Genomic DNA, 25,670 nt, shown 5'->3' on the forward strand with positions numbered 1-25,670 from the left:
CCTTTGGAGTCGGATGAGTGCTTGAAGTGAGTCAGGTAAGGAGGATAGTGGGGTCGGTCACTTTTTGCAAGCAGGGTGATCATTTGTCTCTATTGTACTCCTAGGACCTGGAGGTGAGGAGAGGCTCAGTGTCGGACTCCACTGTGGGTTTGGAACAGGCAAGCACAATGTTGATGAGCTTTGAAGGAGGAAGAGGGCTGTTACAGAGCAGGCCAGCACTGGTGGGTGGGGTGGTGGTGATGATGGTGGCCAGCACAGTGTGATCCTGTTTGCTCGTTTGTTTGCTGCAGGTGATAACGAGAAACTTGGCAGCTGTGGCAAGATCACAGCACTCTGATGTGGGTGTTCTGAGCATCAAGGCCAGCTTGAAACCCATGGCACTATGGACTGCTGCTTGGGACTGGAGGGTGGGGGACAAGGTCTGGGTGGCAGGAAGGGGTTTGAAATGTAGCATGGGGCTGAGGGAAAGGCAGGGGGTTACTCTGTAGCATGAGCTTACATGGGTAGGGCAGCTACAGCTTGACTGTGTTAGGGAGGGAGGGTGTCACCCACAGCCCTTCCCTCAGTGACCTGGGTCAGGGGTGGGGCAAACCCCCAGCTGGGATAAGAGCACCCTGACGATCCACAGCTGGGTCTTGTTTCATCTGGTTCTGGTTCATTGCCTGCTCCCCGGCTTTAATTTTCTGGCTTTCATTGGCTTAGACTCATATTCAAGACTGGCAGACAGTGCAGGCTCCTTCTCACACAGACTGGCTCAGACTCGTACTCACGTTTAAGCTGCACAGACGTTGTCTGGCGCTGACTTCTCACACTCACTTAGGCTCAGTCTGACACTGACTGGCTCATGCATCCACACAAATCTCACGTTGATTCTAACACAGAATTCCTGGTTCTGACTACCTGGCTAAGACTCCCTGGCTCAAACTCATCCTCACACTCGAGCTGAAAAATAACATTCAGATGACTCAGTCAAGGTGAGCCATGCTTGGAACACCCCAGTAGCAACTTATTTCAGGGTCGGCCAAAGCTTCTGTTTTTCTCTCCATGAGTGCCTGTTTCCATTTCTTTTTTAGGTGCCACACTTAAATCAAGAGAGGTGAAGCTGCCAGCTGAGGAGGGCTGTCAGAAGGTTGTCTGCGTGAGTGGTGAGTAAGAGCTGAGAATAACATGGCAAAGGGTTCAGTAGTAGTGTTGGTTATTGCAGGTCTTGCGTTCTACTTCTGGAGTCAGATGAGTATTTGAGGTGAGTCGGAGAGGTAACAATAATGGTTGTGGGGGTTGGTCACTTTTTACAAGCACCATGGTCATTTCTTTCTATTGTACTCCTAGGTCCTAGAGTGCAGGAGAAGCCCAGCATTGTATTCTGCAATAGATTGGGAGTAGGTGAGCATAATGTAAAGGCGAAGTAGAGTTACAGGAAAGGCTGGCATAGATGGCTGGGATGCTGGAGATGATGGCCAGCACAACGTGTTGCCCTTTTTTTGTTTCTGTCAGATGATGAAGAGCAGCTTGGCAAGGGGAGCAACATGGCTGTCATCTGCTGTGGGAGTTCCGAGCAGTGAGGCCACCTCGAGACGCATGGCACTACGCACGCTAAGTAGAGGGCCTCCTGTAGGAGGAGAGGGTGTGGGGGACAATGTCAGAATGGCAGGAAGGGGTTTGAGATGTAGCATTCCAATGTAGTATTTGAGCCAGAATGTCTGAGGACACAGTAGAGGGTGCCTGGAGGTAAATGGTCAGCTCTAGTGAAGGTAGTGCCTCAGAGTTAAAAGACAGGATGCAAAAGTGCCATTTGTGGGGCTTAAGTGTGGGGTGTTGTGTCGGGGACAATAGGTAATGGTCGGTGGTGAAACACACAAAGGTAGGAAAGTAGTGTTTGTTCTCTTTGGCTCCCTCTTGTGGTGTACTGCTTGGGCTTTTCCCAAAAAGTCCGGCTTTGGTGCCTGCCCGGGAAGTTGTGCTTTAGAACTGCCTGGAAAAGTGCTGACCCTTGCAGACCTTCCTAGACATTGTTGGCCACTTCTTGCGACGTGGGCTCGCCCCCTGTGTCGCAATGAGCGTGCCTGCTTGTGAGTATGGAAGCCCGAGCCTCATGCTAGGTGAGGGAGGCAGAAGCTCATCCCACCCAGGTGACCGTTGCCTGCGCGGGGACGCCCGCTAAGGTTGAGCCTGCCACCTCACACGGCCATGATGATTCTCGGAGCTGGTTTGTGTATGGTCCTCACAGGGTCCTTGGGGTTCGTAAGTCTGTTCTCATGGGTTCAGCAGTATCAGTCTTGTTTTCTCTTTCTTAGCAGCTGGTGCAGCACTGTGTTTTGACTTCCAGCCTGGGAACAGAGCTGATAACGCAAATGTTTTAGTCTGACCAAGGACTTTCTGATCCTCATGCTCTGCCAGGGAGGAGGGAAAGCCGGGAGGAAGCAGAGAACAGGACACCTGACCCAAGCTAGCCAAAGAGGTATCCATACCACAGCACATCATGCCCAGGATCTAACTGTGAGTTACCTGGAAGGGCTAGAGACTGCAGGGTTGGATGAGGTATGGGTTGGTGCTCGGTTTGGCTGGGGGGCAGGCGAGTTATCAGTCGACTGGTGGTGAGGTGTTGTATTCTCTTCCCTTGTTATTTCCCTTATTATTATCATTATTGGTGGTAGCAGTAGTGACTTGTGTTCTACCTTAATTAATAACTCTTCTTAACTCAACTTGTGGGATTTGCATTCTTTTCGGTTCTCCTCTCTGTCCCCCCAGGAGTAGGGGGAGGGCAAGAAGGGGGGGAGTGAGAGAGCAATTGCGTGATTTATGGCTGACCTTGTATAAACCACCACGGTTGTTTTACTATTAATCTTGTCAGATCTGTCATTATCTCAACCCTTCGAGCTCCACGTTGGGTGCCAAAAAGAACCCATGACAGTAAGATAAGCAACCATGAGAAGTATCCTTCACTATCTCTATAGTATCCCATGTTAATAAACTAGTTGAGAGTTCTCTGTTTGTCTCTAGTTTTCTTTTAGCTGGAGCTCTTGCGCTCTGGAACGTAGGTGGTGGGTTTCTATAATCAGTGTAGCTGTCTACTCCCCGTGATCTGTGTGAATGGACAGAAGAGCTCTAGGAATAAGCTTGTAATTAATGAGTCAGGGCCAGAGAGTCTGCTTGTGAGTGGGTGTGATAGTATATCAAGAGTCAGTGTCTGAGCCAGAGTGTCTGAGTGTCTCCGTGTCTCCAGGCTGCTTTCATATCTCTGTTATCTTGGCATCCCGTTTCATTGGTTAGGACATTGTCTGTGCATTTTCATGCTCGTGGGTCTTGAATTTTGGGTCGTGCTCATGGGTCTTCATGCTTTTTGCATGTCCATCATGTCAGGTTTTGTGGTTGTTTTTGGAAACACATGGTCATGTCGGACTTTGTTCTCAGGCTCCTGAGGAGCCCTGTTGCGTTGCTCTTGCGGCTGTGCAGGTGATCTGGGTGGATGTAGTGTTCCATCTGGGAGGTAGTCTACTTCTTCAGATTTTTCTCTCTTTTCGGTTTCTCAGAGTCTGTAGTGTTCTTTGTGTGTGTGTGTGATTGCCTTGAGTTGCTCTGCTCATGGTCAGTAGTTGGGCCAGGTGGAGCATCTGTAGTGCAAGTCTGTGTGTACTATGATTAGCGGCAAAGCTTGTGCGTTTTCTTGGGATGGAGGTTACAGGTTCTGGGCTCATCAATAGTCTTTAGAGATAAAAGGTTGTGTGGGTATTAACTGAGTTGTTTTTTAGCAACTCGGTGGTAATTTTGCAGTTGTTTTTTCAGATATCTGTTATGAATCAGTTGTCAACGTGATGAAAGTAGTCTTGCATCAAGGAGCTGTGGCAGAGATGCACAGCAATCGGTAGAGACTCGTACAGACCCCACAGCGATCACATAACGACCACACTATGATGGGCTGGGGGGGGCGGTGTGGCGCCCGGGTGTCTCGCTGCTGCCATCCTGTGTCCAGAGTTCGGTACTGCAGCCCGGGCTCCGCGCATGAGCCGTGGTGCTCCCTTTGTCCCCGCTGCTGTCCCCGGAAGTGGCCCGTGTCACGTGGTGGCCGCCGCGGTTGCGGGTTGATGTGCGGGCATGCCCGCGGGGTGCTCGTGGCCGCAGCCCGGTGTTGGCGCGCCGGCTCCGGTCCCTCCGCGCGCCGTTTCGGTGCCGCATGCGCAGCGCCCGGGAGCAGCATGGCGGCGGGCAGGGTCCGGGTCCGGGTCCCGGCAGCGGCGGCAGCAGCTGAGGTCCGAGCGCGCCGGGGTTATCGGGGAGGCGAGCGGGCCCGGCGGCCCGCCCGTCCGTCCGTGCCTTGGGCGGGCGCAGAGGGGCGGCTCCTGCCCGCTGGCTGCCCGCGCGGGAAGCCTCACAGCGCCAGGGGCTCGGTACTGGGGGGAGTAAAGACCCGGGGCGGGGGTTACCCGGAGGTCCTTAATTCACACTGTGCCTTCACTGGCAGGGGAAGGGGCGAAGGTGGAAACACCCGATTAGGAAGCAGCCACGGAATTCCCTGTTTCTTTCCTCTGATCTAAACGTGCGGGTGGCTTGGAAATGAGACTGTTCACTGGAGCTTGAAGGTGCTGAGAGATCTGGAGCCTGAAATTCTCTCTTCATGAAATGAGTCAGGTCTGCGGCAGCAGGGGCAGGGCTCATTGCCCTCCTTTTGTTCTGCAAATAGACCTTGCCGCGTTGTGCCCTAGGGGACCCCAGCCAGCTCATCGCAGCCTTTCCCTTGAGACTGTCAGTGAGGACTGCAGTTGCTGCTGCTGCTCCCCTGGTTTCCCCCGGTTTGGACACCGGCCTTGCTGCAGTAGCCATCAGGTTTCTTCATAAATGCTTGGTATTCTGGATGCAGAGACAGCGTTGTGAGGGAGCTGATCCAGATCTCAGTCTGTCTTGGGAGGTGCTTGTAGCAGGAGACGCATCGAGCTACCAGACTGGGTGGCTTTAGGGCTGCTCTGTTTATGCTGAATGATTTTAAAGTCTCAACCTGTTGAGAACAGGCAGAATCTTTATGTGCTCTGCTGTTGATTTGCCTTGGTCGTCGAGCTGAAGGCTTTAGTTGTGGCAGCAGTTGGTCTAGGGGTTGCTCATGGAATTTTCTGCCATATAAAAATTATGCCGTCTGAAGATGAAACGGAGTTTGTCTCGTTAAAGCTTTACAAATGCCCTTTGAATCCTAGTGCTTTTAATGTATGAGACAGCTGTGGATGGCCCAGTGTGCAGCATGTGTCCATCACCCTACAGGACAGAATATGTTTGACCTGGCTGGTCAACAGCCGTGGTTTTCCCTCTCAAAGGGATGGGTAGCTGTCAGCAAAGATGTAGTATGTATGCTGCACAGGTAGGAGGCTAGACTTGGGCAGGGCAGTACTTCCCGGGGGTGTTAATGCAACCGTGGGCGCTGCTGGCCAGGCCCTGGGCAGCGAGCTGACCTGGCAGGGAAGCACAGCCAGAAAGAGTGAGCAGACACACTGCCTCTGGGGTCGAAGAGCTCTGGGTGAGGGCCGCAGCGCTTAGGTGAGGGGCTTTTCCTCGCTGATTCCAAACAGCATAAAGAAATCTGGAAGCTGCCTGCTCTGCCCTTGCTGCTGTTGTTCACAGCTCTCAAATACAGTGACCTAAGGCACAGCACTTTGTTCTTTTCTTTTCTTGAAACCTGTGTTCTTTCAGGCTCACCTGTCACCGCATCCCTTGAAAGCGGTAATGTCACCACCCTAACCACGGAACTGCTTCGGGAGACCCTGGGAGTGGATGCAAGGGCTCATTTGGTCAGAAAAGGGGTGTTTTTTGAATCACTTGTTTCCCGTGTTAGAATGGGTTTAGCTTCCGATTCCCAGCTACTGTTAGGAAATAACGCGCTGTGATCTTGCAGGTAAAGTGCCCAGAGAATACGCTGGAGTAAGCACAGAAACTGCAAGAGATGACGACCTCCTGCATGGATATCTGCATCGCAGGGGCTGCGCTGCCACGCAGAAACCAGGTACCTGATGGCTCCCTCCCGCCCCAGCAGGACCCTGAGCAGCAGTTCACAGAGGGCAAGAGAGAATGAACCCCAAGTGGTATTACCTGTAGGTTTAGGGCCACAGAGTCGGCAGCAGGTGTCAGCAGAGGCAGGACGTGTGGGGGCCGTGCAGCCCGGCATCCCGGCCGGGAGGAGCAGGGCCAGCCTGTGGGGCTGCAGGATGGGCACAGGCTACGTGTACAGGGCTGGTGCCCAGCGCCACCAGCTCGCTGGTACTTAAGGGTTTCTCTGGCACCTCCTCCTCCTGCGTAGGAGATTTTATCCCCATTTGGTCTTCAGTGTCGATCTGCTGGCTAAATAAATGGCGGCAGAACTTTCCACTCGGCCCTTCCCAAACCGGTGTTTGGTGACGAGCAGTGGTGCTCAGCAGCTGTGCTGAAACCTAAGCTAAGCGAGGTGGAAGATGTGATAGCTGGTATTAGACGCACCAGCCTGTCAGCCTCGTCAGTGTTGGTGCTGTGGTGGACTCACATCAGCGGTTTCTTGAGCTGAAGAAAAACCCGGTTCTTGTTGTTCGGTAAATAAAAGAACCCTTCTGTTTCAGAGCAGGGTGCTCTCGCGTGGACACTGTGCGTGCTGGAACAGACCCTTTCAGGAGCTCCAGAAGAGTTTTTAACCTCTTTCTTTCAGCTGCAAGACCAAAAAGAAAAGAGAAGTTTCTGCTAATGGGAAGCAACAGAGGAGAGCGGAGGTATGTCTGGTAATTGTAGCAGATGCTCCTCGGACGTTGCCAAGAGAGGAAATCCATTTACCCTCTGCTTTCACCAATTGGTCTGTAGTTTGCCTGTAGTTATCCTCCCCGTTTCTGCATTTTATAGAATCCTGGAATGGTTCATGTTGGAAGGGACCTTAAAGCTTATCCAGTTCCTACCCCTGCCACGGGCGGGCAGGGACACCTCACAGTAGAGCAGCTTGCTCCAAGCCCCTGTGTCCTACCTGGCCTAGAACACTGCCGGGGATGGGGCAGCCACAGCTTCTCTGGGCACCCCATGCCAGCGCCTCAGCACCCTCACAGGGAAGAACTTCTGCCTAAGAGCCCGTCTCAGTCTCCCCTCTGGCAGGTTAAAGCCATTCCCCCTTGGCCTGTCCCTGCAAGCCCTTGTCCAAAGCCCCTCTCCAGGTTTCTTGTGGCCCCTGTAGGCACTGGAGCTGCTCTAAGGTTTCCCCTTAAGGAACCTTTTATTCTCCAGGCCGAACAAGCCCATCTCTCTCAGCCTGGCTGCGGAGCAGAGGTGCTCCAGCCCTCTCAGCATCTCCATGGTTTCCTCTGGCTCACTTGCGCGGCTCCACGTCCCTCTGGAGCTGGGGCCCAAGATCTGGATGCAGGACTTTGTTTCCTCTTACATTGGCATAAATGCAGAGTGTCCCTTCAACAGCTGGACAGATCTAGATCCTCCTATAGAAACACCTGGGGCCAGTAAATCGGAGCAAAACCACGTCCTCTGCTTGAACAAGGACGGAATTATTTTGTTCAACTTGCTTGCGTGCTTAATTCAAGAGGTTTTTTTCCCTTCCAGTCAAGTACATTCATGTAATTGAAAGCATTGTCACAGGAAATCTCAGCTTGATTTGCTTTCCTGATTTGAGACCATTGCATTGCTTTTTGCCTAAGCAGCAATCGGTTTGCTTGCAGGCTGTTTTGCAGCAGCTCTGCGGGGAATTACCACTATTTTTCTCATCATCCTGTTGGATGTTGTAACAATGCAGCTCCCCAGTTTCCTCTTGACGTTCGGGTACTGCCAGCAGAGTTTACAGCTCTTGGTATTGTCTTTGTTGAATTAGTACCCATGCAGTCTTTCCAACCCGATGGGAGTCCCTGTGTGTTGTCCTTGTTTACGGTGTCTTCCGTCTAGGTGATGTGCGTGACAACTTGACAAAGCGTTGCTATCCTGACCTGCTTGTGTGGGCGGAGACTCGTGGGGCAGTTTCAGGGCTCAGAGTTGATTTTCCTGAGGGGGATCCCAGCTCTGCAGCAGAGGAGCTGCACTGCTGAGGAGAAGGCAAGGGCCGGAGGGAGGGAGAGCCGGGCACTGCAGGTCAGTCCCATTATTTTTCTGTAATGAGGGTGGTAAAGCACCGGCACAGGTTGCCCGGAGAGGTGGTGGATGCACCGTCCCTGGAGACATCCGAGGCCAGGCTGGATGTGGTTCTGAGCCCCCCAATGTAGTTGGAGATGTCCCTGCTCGTTGCAGGGGAGGGGTTGGACTAGGTGACCTTTAAAGGTTCCTTCCAGCCAAAACCATTCTGTGATCCTATGGTTAGAACCCCAGGGCATGCAGGTGTTTCCCTGCAGCTGCTGAGGGTCTCTTTAAAACCCCAAAGCCACAGCTACCCTTCTTTCTTACGGAGGGGCTTCTCCTCCTCACGCTCTTTGGTGTGTCTGGTGCGATTGTGCCCTTGCTGAAGCTCATCTTTGGTACCTTGAGCTAAAGTGCTTTGCTGACATGAGGTTCAGTTCATCTGGAGGAACATAGTGTAATGCAGCCAGGGAGGGGAAACTGGCTTGTTTGAAATACTGAGGTCTGCTCAGCGTGTGGTTCTCATTAAATGTTTGCTACCACAGGTACCGGTACCAGCGGGAGTAACACCCAGCTCTGGGCAAATTCGCTTGCATTTCAGCCTATTTGAACTGGTCACCTACCAGCATAGCGAGTGTCACGTCCTGAAAGCAAGGCTCCTCCGGTGCAGCTGATGGACCCCTGAGCCCAGCAGGAGGCCTGAGGCTGCTTTGCCATCTGCCCATAAGAACAATGGCACTTGAACCGCAGCAGGGTGTAGAGCTTTCGTGTGCGTAACCCCAAATGTATCTACCTTTCCTAGCCTGCCAGGCACGCAGCATCAGTGCGGGTTTCTAGTTCCCTGAAGGGTATTATCTGCCAAACATTTTACAGTGACAGGACTTCCGCTGTACCACAGCTGACGGGGGGCTCACAGACCAGAGCACACGCAGCCTAGTCCACAGATTCGCTTTCCCGGCAGCCCCGGGCACCACTCGCAGGGACAGAGATGTGTATTTAGCCCCCGATTTCAAGGAGGTGCCGTAACAGCGCGGTGCCTGCAGGCAGACAGCACATTTCCAAGGGACCCCTCTCTACTGCTGCCTTTGCCGCAGCCTGGTGATCACAGAGCCCCGCAGGTGATGTGGGCTGCCCGGCGCGCAGTGTGCTCATGAGCCCAGCCGTATAGGGACAAGGTCCTCGGGTGCCGCAGTGAAGCACGGCAAAGTGGCACAGGAGGAAGAGGTAAGGCCACTGGGGATGTGAATGGAAAACTCTTGCTACTCAGTGCACACGCAGCAAGTGCTCTGCCTCTGCGTTCCGTGCACGCAGCAGCATCCCCTCCTGGTCGGTGGCTGGTGCCAGAGCTTATCTGCTCCGTTGGTGGCATTCGTGTCGCCGCGCAGCTAGACATTGATGGGTGGCTATAACAGGTTGCTGCTCAGCTGCTCGCCTTAGAGAAAGGATTCCCTTTGTGCAGCTGCCTCTCACAGCTGGATGACTGCTGCAAAGGTTTGGAGCTCCACGACAGACAAGACTATTTATATTTAAAGATTCCTGCTTTTAATGAAGTCAGATAGTTGTCCTGAAAAAATAAAGACCTTATCAAGCCAGGAGCACATTGCTTTTGTCTTCTCTAATACTCTCTTACAGTCTCTTCCCTTCCCGTCTGTCTTCCCTTCCCTTCCCGTCTCTTGTACTCTTTTCTCTCCTGTTCTCCTCTATTCTCTTAGTCTCTTCCATTTTCTTACAGTCTCTTCCCTTCCCTTCTGGTTCTGTTTTCTCAGATTCTTTTATATTCTCTTTCCATCTATTCTCCTAGTCTTTTCTAATCTCTATTCTCCTCCCTTCTCTTGTATCCTTTTGCATTTTCTTCTATTCCCTTTACTCTCTTCTCTTGTCCTGTATTCTCTTAGTCTCTTCCTCTCGTTTATATTCTCTTCCCTTTTATTCCCTTCTCTTTTCTTTTAAATTCTCTCCTCTTGCGTTCTCTTCCCTTATCTTAGATTCTCTTATAGTCTCTTCTCATATATTCCTTTCTCTTCTATTCCCTTCTCTTTTGCTCTCTTAAGAGTCTCTTCCCTCTTTTATATTCTCTTCCCTTTTTTTGTAGTCCTACATTTTCTTATTTTCTCCTCTATTGTCTTACAGTGTATAGTGTTTTCACTTATTCCTGTCTCTCTTCTATATTTGCTTACGTATCGTTCTCTTAGATTCCCTTCTGTTTTATTTGCTGGTATACTCTTACAGTCTCTTCTTTTCCTTTTCTTAGATTCTCTAATTTTCTCTTCCCTTTTCCTGTATGCTCTTCAATTTTTCTCTCTTGGCTTCTCTTAGATTCTCTTCTCTACTCTTGTAATCTTAGATTCTCTTCTATTCAATGATACTCTCTCCCCCTATATTCTCTTCTTAGGTGCTCTTTAGCTCTCTAATCTTAGATTCTGTTAGATCTCTTATGTTCCCTGGTATTCTTTTCCCCTGGATGCTCTTCTCTAGTAATCTCTTAGGTCCTCTTCCCTTCTATTCTCTTCCACGTATTCAACTGTGTTCTTACCTTCTCTTCCATTAGATTGTCTCAGAACCTCTGCTCTTGTAATCACTCACATTCCGGAGGAAGGAAGGAGGGAGGGAAGGAAAAAAGGAAGGAGGGAAGCAAGGAGAGAGGGAAGGAGGGAGAGGAAAGAAGGAGGGAGGGCAACAAGGAGCCATTTATGGCCATTTCTATCCCATTGTTGCCCTGTTCTCACCAGTTTAAGCCATTTTTTGGCTAGTTCTCACCCATCTTAAACCTTTTTTTCCCATTTCTAAACCATTTTTGGCCATCTCTAACCCAAATTTGGCCACTTCTAACCCATTTTATGCCATTTTTTGCCACTTCTAACCAATTTCTGACCATTTCTAACCCGTTTTGAGCCATTTTTGGTAATTTCTAACCCATTTTAAGACATTTTGGCTTTTTTTTTTAACACATTTTTCCCATTTCTAGCCCATTTTAATGTTGGCTGGGGGGGGTGTTTGTATTTCTGAAGTGGTTTTGGCCATTTCCAACCCATTTTTGCCAAATTGAGACCCATTTTAACGCTTTTAACACTTTTATGCCCACTTCTAAACCGTTTTGAGCTTTTATTTGCAATTTCTAAACTGTTTTTGCCGTTTCTAAACCAGTTTTGGCCACTTCTAACCTGTTTAATGCAATTTTTTTTTCAATTTCTGCCTCTTTTTGGCCCGTTTCTGACTCCGTTTAAACCACTTTTTTCTTTTTCTAATGCATTTTTGCCCATTTGTCACCAGTTTTAAGCCAGTTTTGACCATTTCTAACCCATTTTTCGCCACTTCTAACATCATTTATGCCATTTTTAGCTCTTTGTAACCCTTTTGTGTCCGATTCTATCCTCTTTTAAGCCATTTGGCCCTTTCTAAACCATTTTTCTTCATTTCTAACCAATTTTTTGCCACTTCAAACACATTATTTCCCATTTCCTACCCATTTTAAGCCATTTTTTTTTCTGTTTCTAACCCGTTTTCCCCCATTTCTAACCTGTTTTAAGCCATTTTTGTCTATTTCTATTTCATTGTCTATTTCTAAACTGGGACGGCTGCTGCCATCATGTGGCCAAAACGCGGTACTGCAGGTGTTGGAGACGGGGGGCTGGCAGTGAGTGGCCCCGTTAAGCATCGACACCCCCAGACTCCCAGTGGCTGAAGCTCCTGTCAGTCACTCTCAGTCCCGCCCCGTTTCCGCTCTGTCCCCCCACGGCGCCCATTGGCTGAGGCGCTTGTCAGTCACTCCCAGTCCGCCCCGTTTCCGCTCTGCCCCCCCACGGCGCCCATTGGCTGAGGAGCCTGTCAGTCACTCTCAGTCCCGCCCCGTCTCCGCTCTGCCCCCCCACGACTCCGATTGGCTCAGCCGCCTGTCAGTCACTCTCAGTCCCGCCCCGTTTCCGCTCTGCCCCCCCACGGCGCCCATTGGCTGTCGCGCCTGTCAGTCACTCTCAGTCCCGCCCCGTTTCCGCTCTGCCCCCCCACGGCGCCCATTGGCTGAGGCGCCTGTCAGTCACTCTCAGTCCCGCCCCGTTTCCGCTCTGCCTCCCCACGACTCCGATTGGCTCAGCCGCCTGTCAGTCACTCTCAGTCCCGCCCCGTTTCCGCTCTGCCCCCCCAAGGCGCCCATTGGCTGAGCCGCCTGTCATTCACTCTCAGTCCCGCCCCGTTTCCGCTCTGCCCCCCCACGGCTCCCATTGGCTGAGGCGCCTGTCAGTCACTCTCAGTCCCGCCCCATTTCCGCTCTGTCCCCCCACGGCTCCCATTGGCTGAGGCGCCTGTCAGTCACTCCCAGTCTCGCCCCGATTCCGCTCTGCCCCCCCACGGCTCCCATTGGCTGAGCCGCCTGTCAGTCACTCTCAGTCCCGCCCCGTTTCCGCTCTGCCCCCCCGCGACTCCGATTGGCTGAGCCGCCTGTCATTCACTCTCAGTCCCGCCCCGTTTCCGCTCTGCCCCCCCACGGCCCCCATTGGCTGAGCCGCCTTTCAGTCACTCTCAGTCCCGCCCCGTTTCCGCTCTGCCCCCCCACGGCCCCCATTGGCTGAGCCGCCTGTCAGTCACTCTCAGTCCCGCCCCGTTTCCGCTCTGCCCCCCCACGGCCCTCATTGGCTGAGCCGCCTGTCAGTCACTCTCAGTCCCGCCCCGTTTCCGCTCTGCCCCCCCACGGCCCCCATTGGCTGAGCCGCCTGTCAGTCACTCTCAGTCCCGCCCCGTTTCCGCTCTGCCCCCCCACGGCCCCCATTGGCTGAGGCTTAGGCCCCCCCCATCTCCAACACCTGCAGTACCGTGTTTTGGCCACATGATGGCAGCAGCTAGGGCCGCACTGAGCCTCTTGCCCCTCCAGCTCCAGCACCTGCAGTACTGAGGTTTGGCCACAGGAGGGCAGCAGCGATGTCCACTCCTCCCACCGGCTGCAGTACTGAAGTCTGGACATCTGGTGGCAGCACACGCTCACGTTTCCGTACCCAAGTGACAACGGGTTGAGAGCGACGGCCGCTCCCAGCCCAGTTTAGAAATAGACAGGAGCCGCCGGAATGTAGCCGAGCTGGTGCGGAAGCCACCTGAATGGGGCGAAGCCTCCGAAGGGACCCGAGTGGCTCCCAGGGGGTCCCAGAGGAGCGGACACCCAACATTGCCCGCTTATCACCCTCCATTTCCTCCCATTACCCTCCATAACGGGACAACTCGGCACGGCTCGGCTCGGCACGGCTCGGCTCCATACGTGGGAGAGCCGAGGAATCGGGGCACCGAGGGGGTCTGGGGCAGCCCGGCATCGGCAGGGGGTAGTCGGGGCGGCCTGTGGCTGTTGTCACGAAGGGAACCGAGTGGAGCCGAAGCAGCCCAAAGGGGCGGAGCCGACCGAAGGGACCTGAGTGGCTCGGAGGGGTTCGACAGAAGCCGCTTCCCCCTCATTTCCATTACCCCTCATTAACCCCAGTTACCCCACCCTTGTCCTCTATTAACTCCCTATTACCTCCCCATTGCCTCCCCTTACCTCTCCCTCTCCCCTACTGCCCTCCCCATTGCCCTACATGGGATTCTGTGGGGGGATTTGGGGGTCTGGAGTCCCATTATGGGGGTCTATGGGGAGATTAGGGAGAATATGGGGTTATGGAGTCCCTACATGGGGGTCTATATGGGGATTTGGGGGTCTGGAGTACAATTATGGGGATCTATGGGGGGGATTTGGGGGTCTGGAGACCCTACATGTTGGTCTATATGGGGCTTTGGGGGTCTGGAGTACAATTATGGGGATCTATGGGGGATTTGGGGGTCTGGAGACCCTACCTGGGGGTATATAGTGTGATGGAGATCCTTCATGGGGTTCCATAGGGGAATATGGGAGGATACGGGGGTCTGGAGTCACATTATGGGTGTCGATGGGGGGGATTTGGGGGTCTGGAGTCCCTATATGGGGGTCTGGAGACCCTACCTGGGGGTATATAGTGTGATGGAGATCCTTCATGGGGTTCCATAGGGGAATATGGGAGGATACGGGGGTCTGGAGTCACATTATGGGTGTCGATGGGGGGGATTTGGGGGTCTGGAGTCCCTACATGGGGGTCTGAGGGGGGATTAGGGTGCATACGGCCGTCTGGAGTCACTACTTGGGGTTCTGTGGTGGTTTGGAGACCCTTTCTGGGGGTCTATTGGGGGATTAAGGGGGACATGGGCGTCTGGAGTCCCTAGATGGGGGCCTATAGTGCTCTAGAGACCCTTCATGGAGTTGTGGGGGAATATGGGAGGATATGGGGGGATTTGGAGTCCCTACATGGGGGTCTATGGGGGAATATGAGGGGAATTTTAGGGTCTCGAGTCCTATTATGGAGGTCTATGGGGGACTATGGGAGTCTGGAGTGCCAACATGGCATTCTATGGGGGGATATGGGGGGAGACAGGGTGTCTATGGGGCGATATGGATGGCTGGACTCCGTAAATGGGATTCTATGAGGTCTATGGGGGGGATATGAGGTGTTTAGAGGGGGATATGGGGGGAGTTGAGGGTCTGGAGACCCATAATGGGGTCTGTCGGCATCTATGGGGGGATTAGGGGAGATACAGGGGTCGATGGTGGGTCGGAGAAAACTCCAGGAACAAACTCGCCAACAAAGGGTTCAGGGTTCAAGCAGGTATTCTTTATTGCGGCGCCGGCAGACACGGGGGGACAGCTCCTCCGAACCTGTGTCTCCAAATTGCTAAACAAGCCGTCCTTCTGTAGTCACTAAGCATACATATTCATTACGGACAGACATGCATATTATAGAATCATAGGACAGTTATGGTTGGATGGAACCTTCAGATCATCCAGTTCCAAACCCCTGCCATGGGCAGGGACAGAATTTTAACCGCACAGCTCGGCTCGGTTCAGCTCGGCTCGGTTTGGTACTGCTCGGCTCCACTCGGCAGAGAACCTAGTAACCGGGGCACCGAGGGGTTCTGGGGCAGCCCGGCAGTGGGACGGGGGGAGTCGGGGCGGGGCTGCTGTCCCGGCATGCAGAGGGGACCGTGTCCCCCTTCCCATCCGTCCCGCCGGCGGCACTCGTGTTCCCTGTAGCCGCTCAGTGTCACGGCCTCCAACGGCAAGAGGAGCCCGTGCCCTGGCTACTGTGTACCAACCAGCACCCAGCAAAGCCGGGCGCTCCTCTGAGCAACTCCCAGAACCATCGCGGCAGCATTCCCGCGAGAGGATTTTGTATTTAATGGAATTCAGGCTTTGGATGATGGAGGGCTGTCCTGGGTTCAGCAGCAGCAGTCATTTTTCTCCTTCTTAGTAGCTAGTACAGTGCTGTGTTTTGATTTTTTGGCCTGGGAACAGTGCTGATAACACCGATGTTTTCAGTTGTCGCAAAGTAATTTTACCCTAAGGACTTTGTGAGTCTCATGCTCTGCCGGGGACGAGGGGAGGCCGGGAGGAAGCAGGGACAGGACACCTGACCCAAACTGACCAAAGACAGGCAGCAGTGGCTGAGACTCCAAGAATTCCCTCCTGTACTCTCACTGCTCTGACATGGACCCCACCAGCACCAACACGTTCTCCAGGGTTTCTCCCAAGACCTGGTGGTCAATCCTGCAGACCCACTTAGCTTCTTCCTGGAGCTAAGCAGGGGCACAAAGGATCAAGGAGAGCAAGAGATGAACAGGTAGGATGGGATACAGTAAGATAATCAAAACAAGTGAACAGTAACAGTGAGCAAGACAAGATGTAGAGAGAAGATGAAGAGGTGTAGGAAGGCAAGGACACAGTGGCATGTACAGATACAGAGAGGAAAAACCAGACAACAGGCCAGAGCAACTGGGGTGAGGGCAGCCATGGATGCAGATCCGGACAAAGAGATGGAAAAGGAAAACAGTGATTGGCTTCAGGACAGAGGATATAAAAAAAAGAAAAAAGAGGGAGCAGGGCACAAGAATAGTGAGATATAGGGGAGCAAAACCGAAAATGCAGCAGTGGGGAACAAAGAGGGCCAGGATAGAGTCAGAGAGGGACTGGGATACAGAAGAGAAGGCCTCAAGGGCCTGGGACTCATTGCAGCTCTCACTGCTGTGGGGAGAATCCGACAATTCAGAAGGTTCTTTCTCCTCCACCTGTCATCACCTGTATCTCTCATTGCTTGGCTGTCCTTCACCTAAGATACATCAGTATCCCACAGTTCTTACAGAATGAGACTTCCTAGACACAGAGCCTCGCTTGGTCATGCAGTACGTGGCTGTACTGCACTACTGGTGACACAGAAACCCTGCAGTGCACGCTGGTGCTCTGGACTGCTGCAGGCGATGAAAGAGGGGATCCCTCCTCCCTCTGAGAGGCAGATACCAACTGGGTGGCCTTCAGTTGCTGCTGCTTTACCATTCTCTGGCCTCTCCAGCTTCAGCCGTGGCAGCTCCAGGCCAGAGCCAGTAAATGCTCTGCCTGTCCCTCTGTGCCCCAACACTGCAAGGGGAGCAGGGCCAGGCAGAGACAGCCCACACAAGCCTCTAACAGGTGCAGTCAACAGCAGCCTCAACGGAGGAACTGACATCCTCTGGGACTGTCACTACCACATCTCGCCCCTGGCTCAACCTCCTCCTTCCACGGGGGCTACTGGAGACACACCGAGGCCCACCTCGCTGCTCACAACAGAGCCTGGGGATGACCTGGGGCTTCGGAACAGGCCTCAGGGGCAGTGCTGGAGCTGCAGCCGAGGGAAGCTCAGGGGCGCTTCCCGGGGCTGCCCTGCTCCGCCTCGCCTCCAGCGGTCTGAAGCTCCCCCTTCAACCCGAGCGCCGCAGGGCAGCAGGCACCCCGCGCCGCGCCGCCAGCCCGCAGCCGCCACCGCCTGACTCCCGGTCACTGCGCAGGCGTCACCACACCCCCCCGCCGCAGCGCTGCGTCAACGTCACGGGGTGGGGGGGACACGACGGGGGGGACGGGAACCCCCTGCAGTACCGGAGCGCGACCGCGAGGGGGAAGCAGTGAGCAGCGGGTGGCCCCAACCGGCCCTTAACGACGTCGGTGCTGCTGTAACAGTGAGCGGTTTTCCTTTCTTTTTTTTAACAGATACCATAGAATCACGGAATCAGCTCGGTTGGAAAAGCCCGATCATCAGATCGTGCAACAGCTCTGCAAGCAGCTGGGCATGTTGGCCTTGCCCTACGAAACACAGCACCCCTGTGCAAAGCGGATTGTGACCCCCTCAGGCTTCACCTCGATACTTTTAAATCACAGAATCAACCGGTTGGAAAAGCCCTTTAAGCTCATCCAGTCCAACTGTTACCCAGCACTGCCCAGGCCACCACTGCCCCATGGCACTGAGGCCTCGTCTCCACGCTGTGTGAACCCTTGCAGGGCCGGTGCCTGCAGCCCTGCCCTGGGCAGCCTGTTCCAATGCCTGAGCACCCTCTGGGGCAGGAATTGTTCCTCAGCTCCATCTAAACCTGCCCTGGGGCAGCTTGAGGCCGGTTCCTCTTGTCCCATCCCTTCTTCCTCGGGAGCAGAGCCCAGCCCCTCCTGGCTCCATCCTCCTGTCAGGCACTTGTAGGGAGCGATCAGGTCCCCCCTGAGCCTTCTCTTCTCCATCTGAACCCCCCAGATCCCTCAGCCATTCCCCATCACACCTGCGCTCCAGGCCCTGGACCAGCTCCAGTGCCCTTCTCTGGCCCTGCTCCAGCACCTCGATGTCTCTCTCCTAGTGAGGGGCCCAGACACAGGATTCAAGGTGCAGCCTCACCAGTGCCCAGTGCAGGGAGACAATCCCTGCCCTGGCCCTGCTGCCACACTGGTGGTGGTACAGGCCAGGATGCTGGGGGCTTCTTGGCTGCCTGGGCAAAAGCTGCTCCTGTTCAGGTCCATCAATCAGCACTAACGCTGTGCAGGCCAAGTGCTAGACAGAGATCTCTGCTAATTCAAAGTACAGACTGAAAATATGTATGCCATGTGGCATCAAAACTGACCTCAGCCTTTATCTTGAAGAGACAATAAGGTACCAGTGAGTACTAATGTCCTTTACATTGTTAAGACGTTCCTGTTATAATTTTGCAATCCTACGGCTGACACGAAGTTTGTGGAGGAAGAAATGAAGTCCTCAGAAGGTGTGTATCACACTCTATTAGTGACATGGTTTAGTGGTGGCCTTGGCAGTGCTGGGGTAATGGTTGGACTTGATAATCTTCAAGGTCTTTTCCAGCCTCGTTTATTCTGTGGTTCTGTACATATTTCTTCTGTCAGAGTTACCGTGACAGCAGTTAAATAAATTGAAAATACGAATTGAATAAAATTGAATAAATAATAAATCGTGCAATAAATACCTCAAGTTAGTGCAGAACCAAATACCTCACCTGGCGTACTGTGTTCAACTCTGGGGCTCCCAGCTTCAGAAGAAAGACCCAAAAAAAAAAGCATTGTGATAAACATAAAAACAGAAGTCAAGTTCTGACCGGTTAACACATCTGATGTAAGACAAAGAATTCAGACAGACCCAGTAATCTGCCGATGGTTCTTTCCCTCAAAACAATTACTTCATTTTTCAAAAAGCATCATCATCTGGCCTCAACATCTAAACTCGACAAGCATTTTTGCCTGCTGGGGTTTTCTAGGGGTTATTCTGACTACTGATAAAGCTTGCAGTGTTACGAAGTCACATTAAATGAATTCAACAGAGGGCATTAATCCTGGCAAATTACTTCCAACAATTAGAAAAGCCCAGCTGTAGCAAAGGCAGACAAGAGTTTCCATTAGAGAACAGAAAAATAATGCCATAATATAACCTTCTTTCTCTTAGACTCTACAGCTTAAGGAAGGTTTTCCTTCTACTGTGATACAAGAAGACAAGAAATCTGCAGAGGGACTTACTACAAAGGAATATAGTGACAGAACAAGGGGAAATGCCTTTAACTGACAGAGGAGAGATTGAGATGAGCTCTTAGGCAGAAGCTCTTCCCTGTGAGGGTGCTGAGGCGCTGGCACAGGGTGCCCAGAGAAGCTGTGGCTGCCCCATCCCTGGCAGTGCTCAAGGCCAGGTTGGACACAGGGGCTTGGAGCAAGCTGCTCCAGTAGAAGGTGTCCCTGCCCATGGCAGGGGGTTTGGAACTAGATGAGTTTTAAGGTCCCTTCCAACTCAAACCATTCCATGATTCACTCTATGATTCTATGCCTAGTCTTCCCTATTAAATTATCTCTAAGCACCTGGGATGATGGGTGAAAACGCAACTATTATTCTGGAGAACCCTTCATTCTACCTGAGGGGGTAAGGTATAGGAAGAGAAAAGTGCAGCACTGTTACTAGCTTTGAATTGTTGTCATTGGAAGTTAAACCCAACTGCTTACTTTCCTTGTGCATATTTACAAGCTTATATTTTTGGCTGAGATGGTGCCATCTGCAGTAACATCTGTACAGTGTTAAGGCTGGGAAGAAATCATTCATTTTGCATTGAGGCTAGAGATAGTACAGAAATAGGAGAAATTTCCACAGATCAAAAGCTCCTGTTCTCCCCTGTCCACTTTTGGGACGTTTCTCTCATATTTCATCCCTCCAATCAACTGCATTGAGCATACTCTTCTAGTCAACTGCTTCCAAGTCTGCTGCAAGACCAACTTTTCACCTATTCCCATGTTCTCATTGTTTACTCTTCCTGACACCAGCTTGAACTACTAAAGATAACTACTCTCTGCTGCCTTCAGCATTTGCAGCCGCACTGATTCTGCTTCCTCTTTTGCCTGCACATGGAAAATTAATCTCTGTATTCTGCTAAAAACAGTTCCCTCATTTCATAAAAGATGCATCAGATAGACCTACAACCCTTGCTTAGATAGCCCTTAGTTTTTCTTACCGTGACCATGTTTTAGTTACTTTATAAGTGAATTTCAGGCAGCATTTCCATTTTGATCATTTACCATCAAAAGCCTATTGTCTGTCCTTATTATCTCTGCAGCCCATATCACAGAAAATGAAACATCTCAGCATATCAGCAGAGACTCTGCGAACAGCCACCCATGTTATTTATCTTATTATTAGAAAATGCTTTTGAAACATATTTAGAGGAAGTCCCCATTTGGTAACTCCCTTGAGTAAGTGTGTGCTTCTCTGCTGAGTTTCTCTGAATTAGCAAGGATAGAGAGTTTAGCAGTTTAATAGGCTTCCGTATTAGTTCATCTAGATCTTTGAACATGTAATCCCAAACTGGATATCAATGTGACAGATTATACCATGTCAGCCACCCTCCCTTCTTTTTGGACTGTCAATAAAGCACAGCAATATTACTGAGCATCACCACTCATATTTTGTGGCCTTGGACAAACCTGTGTGGAACAAATTATAAAGTGTGCAATATGACAGACCAAAGCATCCAAGAGAAAAGTCCTGAAGTCTTACACATGGCATCAGAATAGCTTTTCCAAAAGCATTATTGGCGGGGCATGTGCCTAATAGATTTATCCAGATGCTTTCGGGAAATGCCCAGCTCCATCCACCACTAAGCAGTATTTCTAAACTAGCAGCCTGAGAAGAACCATCTCTGGTTTATGGTAGCATTTTTCATCCTGATCACCAGAAAGTTTGTGCTGAATGTTGAAGATGGAAACAAAGCTTTAATTGAGGCAAATATGGAGAGTGCCTCATTCATGAGAGAAGGAGAAAAGGAATCAGGAAGTTGATGTGACATTTCACAGGCATGCAAAGCTCACTGAATAGCAGCTCAAGAGCACTTTCCTGAACTATCCATAGTAAATTGCCTGCACACAGTCTATTCAAAGATGTCTGTGCTCTGCCAACATAAAGTAGCTATTCCATCAGTAGTTTAAGAGTAAAGAAAGACATACTCATGACGCATGCAGATATCACTGACTGCATTCAAGTGTCTGTCATACAAAACCACTCGAGTTCAGCGAGGCACTCTCAAGCACAGCAATGTTTTAGTTGTCAAAGGCCAGCAATGACAGCTTCATATCACTGCTCTGTGCTGAGGAGTTTTTCCATCCAAAGCCCTAGTGTTGACTGAGAGTGGTACAGAACCAGCTCTTCCAGGTGTAGAAGTAATAGGTTGAAGGCAACAACCTCTGTGTGCTAAAGAAAAAAAAAAAAGCTGTGACATGGCCCTCAAATGACAGAATCCACCTCAATAAAAAATCACTAGACTATGCTCTGTAAGACCAACTCCCTAGACTATTGCAGCTTTCAATGGAAAATGGAAGCTGATTGTCACTAGGTTCTCTTCCAATCATGAATAATTACAGAGGTACATCTAGAAATAATTAAAAAAGGTGGTTTTAGCATGGCAAAACCAAATACACCCTGTGAATTCACTCAGTGAGCCTGAGGCAATGCAATCAGGATAAGAAGAATGTGTCTTAGGCAGCATCTTCAATTCCCCAGTCTCCAAGCACAAGGGTTTATGAAGGTCTTTGCTTAAGCTTCTATTCTATTTTTAACTCTTTAAAGTGCCTGCTGCATTCTGTAGCACTACAGCCACATTTGAGCTTTCGTGACACACTATTGTCAAGTTCATTGAGAAAGAGGTCTCTTTGTGTAAAAATGTATATGTATGTCTTCCTGTGCTGTCCTCAATGGGAATTATCTACATTAAGGGGTTTGTACAAGATACAGTTGAGTATCTTTGAATACTAGAAGAAAGACGTAAGAAGTAAACAGTGAAAACTTGTGGGTGTTTCATCATCCAGTTTGTACCCAGAATTACTAAATCACATTCAATTCAGTTTGAAAGCCTGAAGATGGCCAACCATCCCACGTCACTGGCATGGCTCACTGTCAGTAGAAAATGTCGTTTGCAGCACCATCAGTGTCCATAGCCAAGGTTCATTTTTAAACACTGGATCACTATACGTGGCCAGTGAATAAAAGGTCATTGGAATTTCAACTTACAATTCAATCAAATAATCCCTTCTGGCCACTTAAGCATTGAAAGTTAGAAACATGAATAAGACCTTGTATTGTGCAGAAAAATCACTACAGCATAGCTGCCATGAATTTGAACTACTTACTTACATTCATAGAAATGTAATGGAACTTTATTTGTGTTTGGTTTTGGGATCATAGGAAAATTCAGGTTGGAAAGGCTCTAAGGAGGTCTCTAGGCTCGTGCTTGAAGCAGGGTCAGGAAGAAGGTCAGACCAAATTAACCAGTTTGTGAAAAGGAATTCAAAGCAACCCCTAAATGAAAACAAGGGGCAAAATATCCCTTGATTACACCACTGCTTCAATGACTGTAAAGAACTAACCTTAAAAGCACATTATCAGCAGTCATTTGTCACCTGTATTAAATTATTTGGTTCAAATTATTTAAAATCCCTTGCAAGGAAGTCATATGTATTAACAGGAGAGCAGAGTGAACATCTGGGGAAAGACTAGGAAGTACAGATTGCTATTATTTGTGACATAATCCAATGCCGACACATTTGAAAAGTGATCTTTTTCCTTTCAGTGTTTGGATGACAAAGTACTGCTTAAAACATTTTTTTCATTTATTAAATGCTTTAGAGAGCATCATGAAGATACAATAGAAAATGAAAGATTCCTCTTCATGACAACTATTACTTTACAGAACAGCTGTTTGGGGAAATAATCTGAATTCCGCTGTTTCAAACTGCTGTGCTGTAGTAATGTGTTTTGGAAATGATGAGTGGGGTGAGAACCTGCCTACTTTGTACTAGGTTCCTTTTGACAAGCATCTCAAGGATTGCAGCGTCAAAGCACAAATGAGAAAGACTGAAGCACGTTTGTATTACTCTGTTGAAACACAGCTAGAAAAACACCAGTTTTCTCAATGGAAATAAGACTGTAAGCCTAAGAAGTAGGAAACCAAAGAATCTTCTTATAAGGGTGCAGAGATGGATGCTAAATGCATGTGGAGGTATCACATCAAATAGTGAAGAACAGCAGTACTGCCTCACCATACACTAGTCCTATTGCTTAATCCAAGCTACTTGCTTTCCATCAGCAGAGTCTGAGCTGTGTATTCTAGAATACCAAAGTTACTCTATTATATGGTTTCAGCAGGCTGATTCCCTGCTGGAAATCAATGGATGACTCAAATCAAAGACAAAAGGCAGCTTTGTGTTAAAGTCTTGAGAGAAATGTGCAACACCCTACGGCCCAAGGCACTCACACACATTAGAGCATCAATAAGTTAACTTGAAAGAGTGCAAAGGGCATTTTCATCTTTGTTTTCCTCAACAGGAGCAAGTGGCACTATGTATGTTTAAATAATGCATTTATTCTTTCCAAAAGAAGTTCAACATCTATGCAGATACAATAAAGCAACCTTAACTGAGCAGCCAGCATTGTGCATTCCTTCCCTTGGATGTTGATTTTGCAACCAGTAGTAAAGAACTTACAATCAGCCCCAGAAAACTCCTTTGTTGCTGCAGGTACTTCTTCCTTTCTGGGAGAGAGATGCTTCTTTGTGTACTTCCACTCCCTGAAAACAATACAGAGTACAGATAGAGAAGCTCAGAGAGGGTGAAAATATTTCAGACTTGTTTAATCTCATTTGTGACAAATACACTTCAAAACCCTCTCAATTCGATTTTCCTCAGTGAGCTGGTGTCTGCTGCTGGCTATCACAGAAAATCCACTCACAAGAGCAAGGAGTATACTCTTTTCATTTCAAAGACCTTTATGAAATGGCACATTATATTCAGAACTTTCAGGTAAAAGTGACTGAAAGGGAATGATAGTTTCTTCTCCCAAGTGCCATACACAAATAAAACACAACAATTTTGTCCTCTCATTACTAACTGGGATGAACATTTGGGAGATGTATCCCAACATATTTCTTTATGTGAAAATACCTTTGTCACTAGGAATTAGCTATGCCTAGTTATGCATACTAACCTAATAATATATGCATACTAACCTATAATAATTATGCCTAGTTAGGCTGCCTAACCAAACAGTGTCCAGATTTTAATTCACCAAGAACCTTGGACTGTGTTATATGTAAGTTAAAGCACTACTACAGCTTGCAAGAGCATGAACTAACCTGTCAAACAGGATACTGCATCATGGTCCAAGAAACATCAATTCCTATCCCCAGTTTGTTCTCAAATACACACATGCATATGGAATGAGTAGATGTAACCTGACTGCTGAGCCTTGCAATAAACATTGCTAAATTTTATAAGAGATATATGAAGAAACTTCTTTTACAAAGTAAGTATAATAAGCAAACTTCCATTTGGTTTCTATTTTCGGATAAAATATGTTCATAGGAGCTATTTCAGTTCCCCCATCATCTTCTCAGTAGTAACTCCATGCAGTGCTTCTAGCTGTTGTATAAAACCCAACCAAACAGACACAAACACAAAACAAAACCACTTGTCTCTTGCTGTAGATGATGACACGGGCACTGATGAAGAACAGAATCATAGAATCAACCAGGTTGGAAAAGACCTTTAAGATCATCAAGTCCAACCTTTACCCCAGGACCACAGATATTCAATACATTTGGTGCATGAGAGTTGGCATAGATTTTTTTATGAAGCACAGCAACTACAAACCACTTCATATCATTTTTAGTCCAGTTGGTGCTAGGGTTACAGAAAGCAATGGGACTTTAAGAGTTTGGTGTGTGCTACTGGGAGTGTGTACTGGTAAACTACTCTGTGTCCCTTGTTAACATCACCTATAAGCACGTATTTATTCTTATAGGGGATGATGGCAAAAGGAGCAACACCACTGACAGAATAAACTTGAGCACTGTAATGAAAACACTGCTCTTTTCATTGCGAGTTTTGTCAAAAGTCAATTGAAGAAATGACTTTAACTTGTACATAGCTCAGAACATGAAGATCAGCATGCTGGTTCATCCCAAATTGCTGATGAAATTTAAACAAACTGGCAGGCTTTTCAGGAGGTTTCCTTGGCTCCAGCTTACCAGATCAGCTCCAGCACATAGCTAATACAAGGCTAAATTGCTTTTTCCACTAAACTGATCTGAATGTAGGCTATCAATCTAGCAAGTGCCCAGTTAAAAAGTGTATTCTCTTAAATTAGCAGCCACAGGCAAACAGTCAGCTATGGTAGGATAGTATTTAAGAGTAAAAAGACACTCAATTTGTCCTAAATTGCAACGAGCTTACAGTCTATGAATTTGTACAGCCAACACAGAAGACCATGGTAATATTAGCACAGCCTTTTGTCTCATATGCACGGTGGTGACCTGCTTTGATAGTTATTTTTGGCAAGTCGCATCTAATCCATAGTCTGACATTAGTAAATTGACTCATAGCTTATAACAAAAAAAAAAAAAAAAAAGGGGGTTTGGTTACATTCCTGCAAAAACATATTTTCATTTTTAAAGGTTGGCAAAGGCTTGTTTAGTATTGACATGATTAACTAAGACACTGGCCAGATTCTTCTACATCCATACTTGCATTCTGATAAGGGAAGTTCCCAGGTTTTATTTCTAGCCCTGACACTGAAACTAGCCCATGGCACAATCTGTCACAGCATAGAAATCAATACAAACTCATGCTCTGTTTGCCACTTCCAGTTGATGGTCCAGGGTGTACTGCCAGCATTGACCAGCAAGGGACAAAGTAAAGGAAAGGCACTTGAGCACCCAGAACAAGAGCACCTGCAGGACTGCAACTGCCAAAAACTACAGAACAAGAG

At 49.4% G+C, this 25,670-nt stretch overlaps 2 long non-coding RNA genes across 9 annotated transcripts; both read left to right on the forward strand.

Annotated features, from left to right (window-relative positions):
• Positions 1-458: 458 nt before the first annotated feature.
• LOC136023695 (uncharacterized) lies at positions 459-9,638 on the forward strand. Of its 8 annotated transcripts, none has more exons than XR_010616677.1 (3): positions 459-1,145; positions 5,674-5,983; positions 6,656-9,638. It is a non-coding gene; the product is annotated as an uncharacterized LOC136023695 (long non-coding RNA). The 8 variants fall into 8 exon arrangements; XR_010616675.1 differs by lacking the exon at positions 459-1,145 and having other exon boundaries at positions 4,586-6,542; positions 6,656-6,716; positions 7,216-9,638; XR_010616676.1 differs by lacking the exon at positions 459-1,145 and having other exon boundaries at positions 4,586-5,983; positions 6,656-6,716; positions 7,216-9,638.
• Positions 1,156-1,970, forward strand: LOC136023696 (uncharacterized). The gene is made up of 3 exons (XR_010616679.1): positions 1,156-1,243; positions 1,330-1,383; positions 1,495-1,970. It is a non-coding gene; the product is annotated as an uncharacterized LOC136023696 (long non-coding RNA).
• Positions 9,639-25,670: the final 16,032 nt, after the last annotated feature.

The sequence above is a fragment of the Lathamus discolor genome, chromosome 19 (genome assembly GCF_037157495.1).
Source record: "Lathamus discolor isolate bLatDis1 chromosome 19, bLatDis1.hap1, whole genome shotgun sequence".
NCBI lineage: Eukaryota > Metazoa > Chordata > Aves > Psittaciformes > Psittacidae > Lathamus > Lathamus discolor.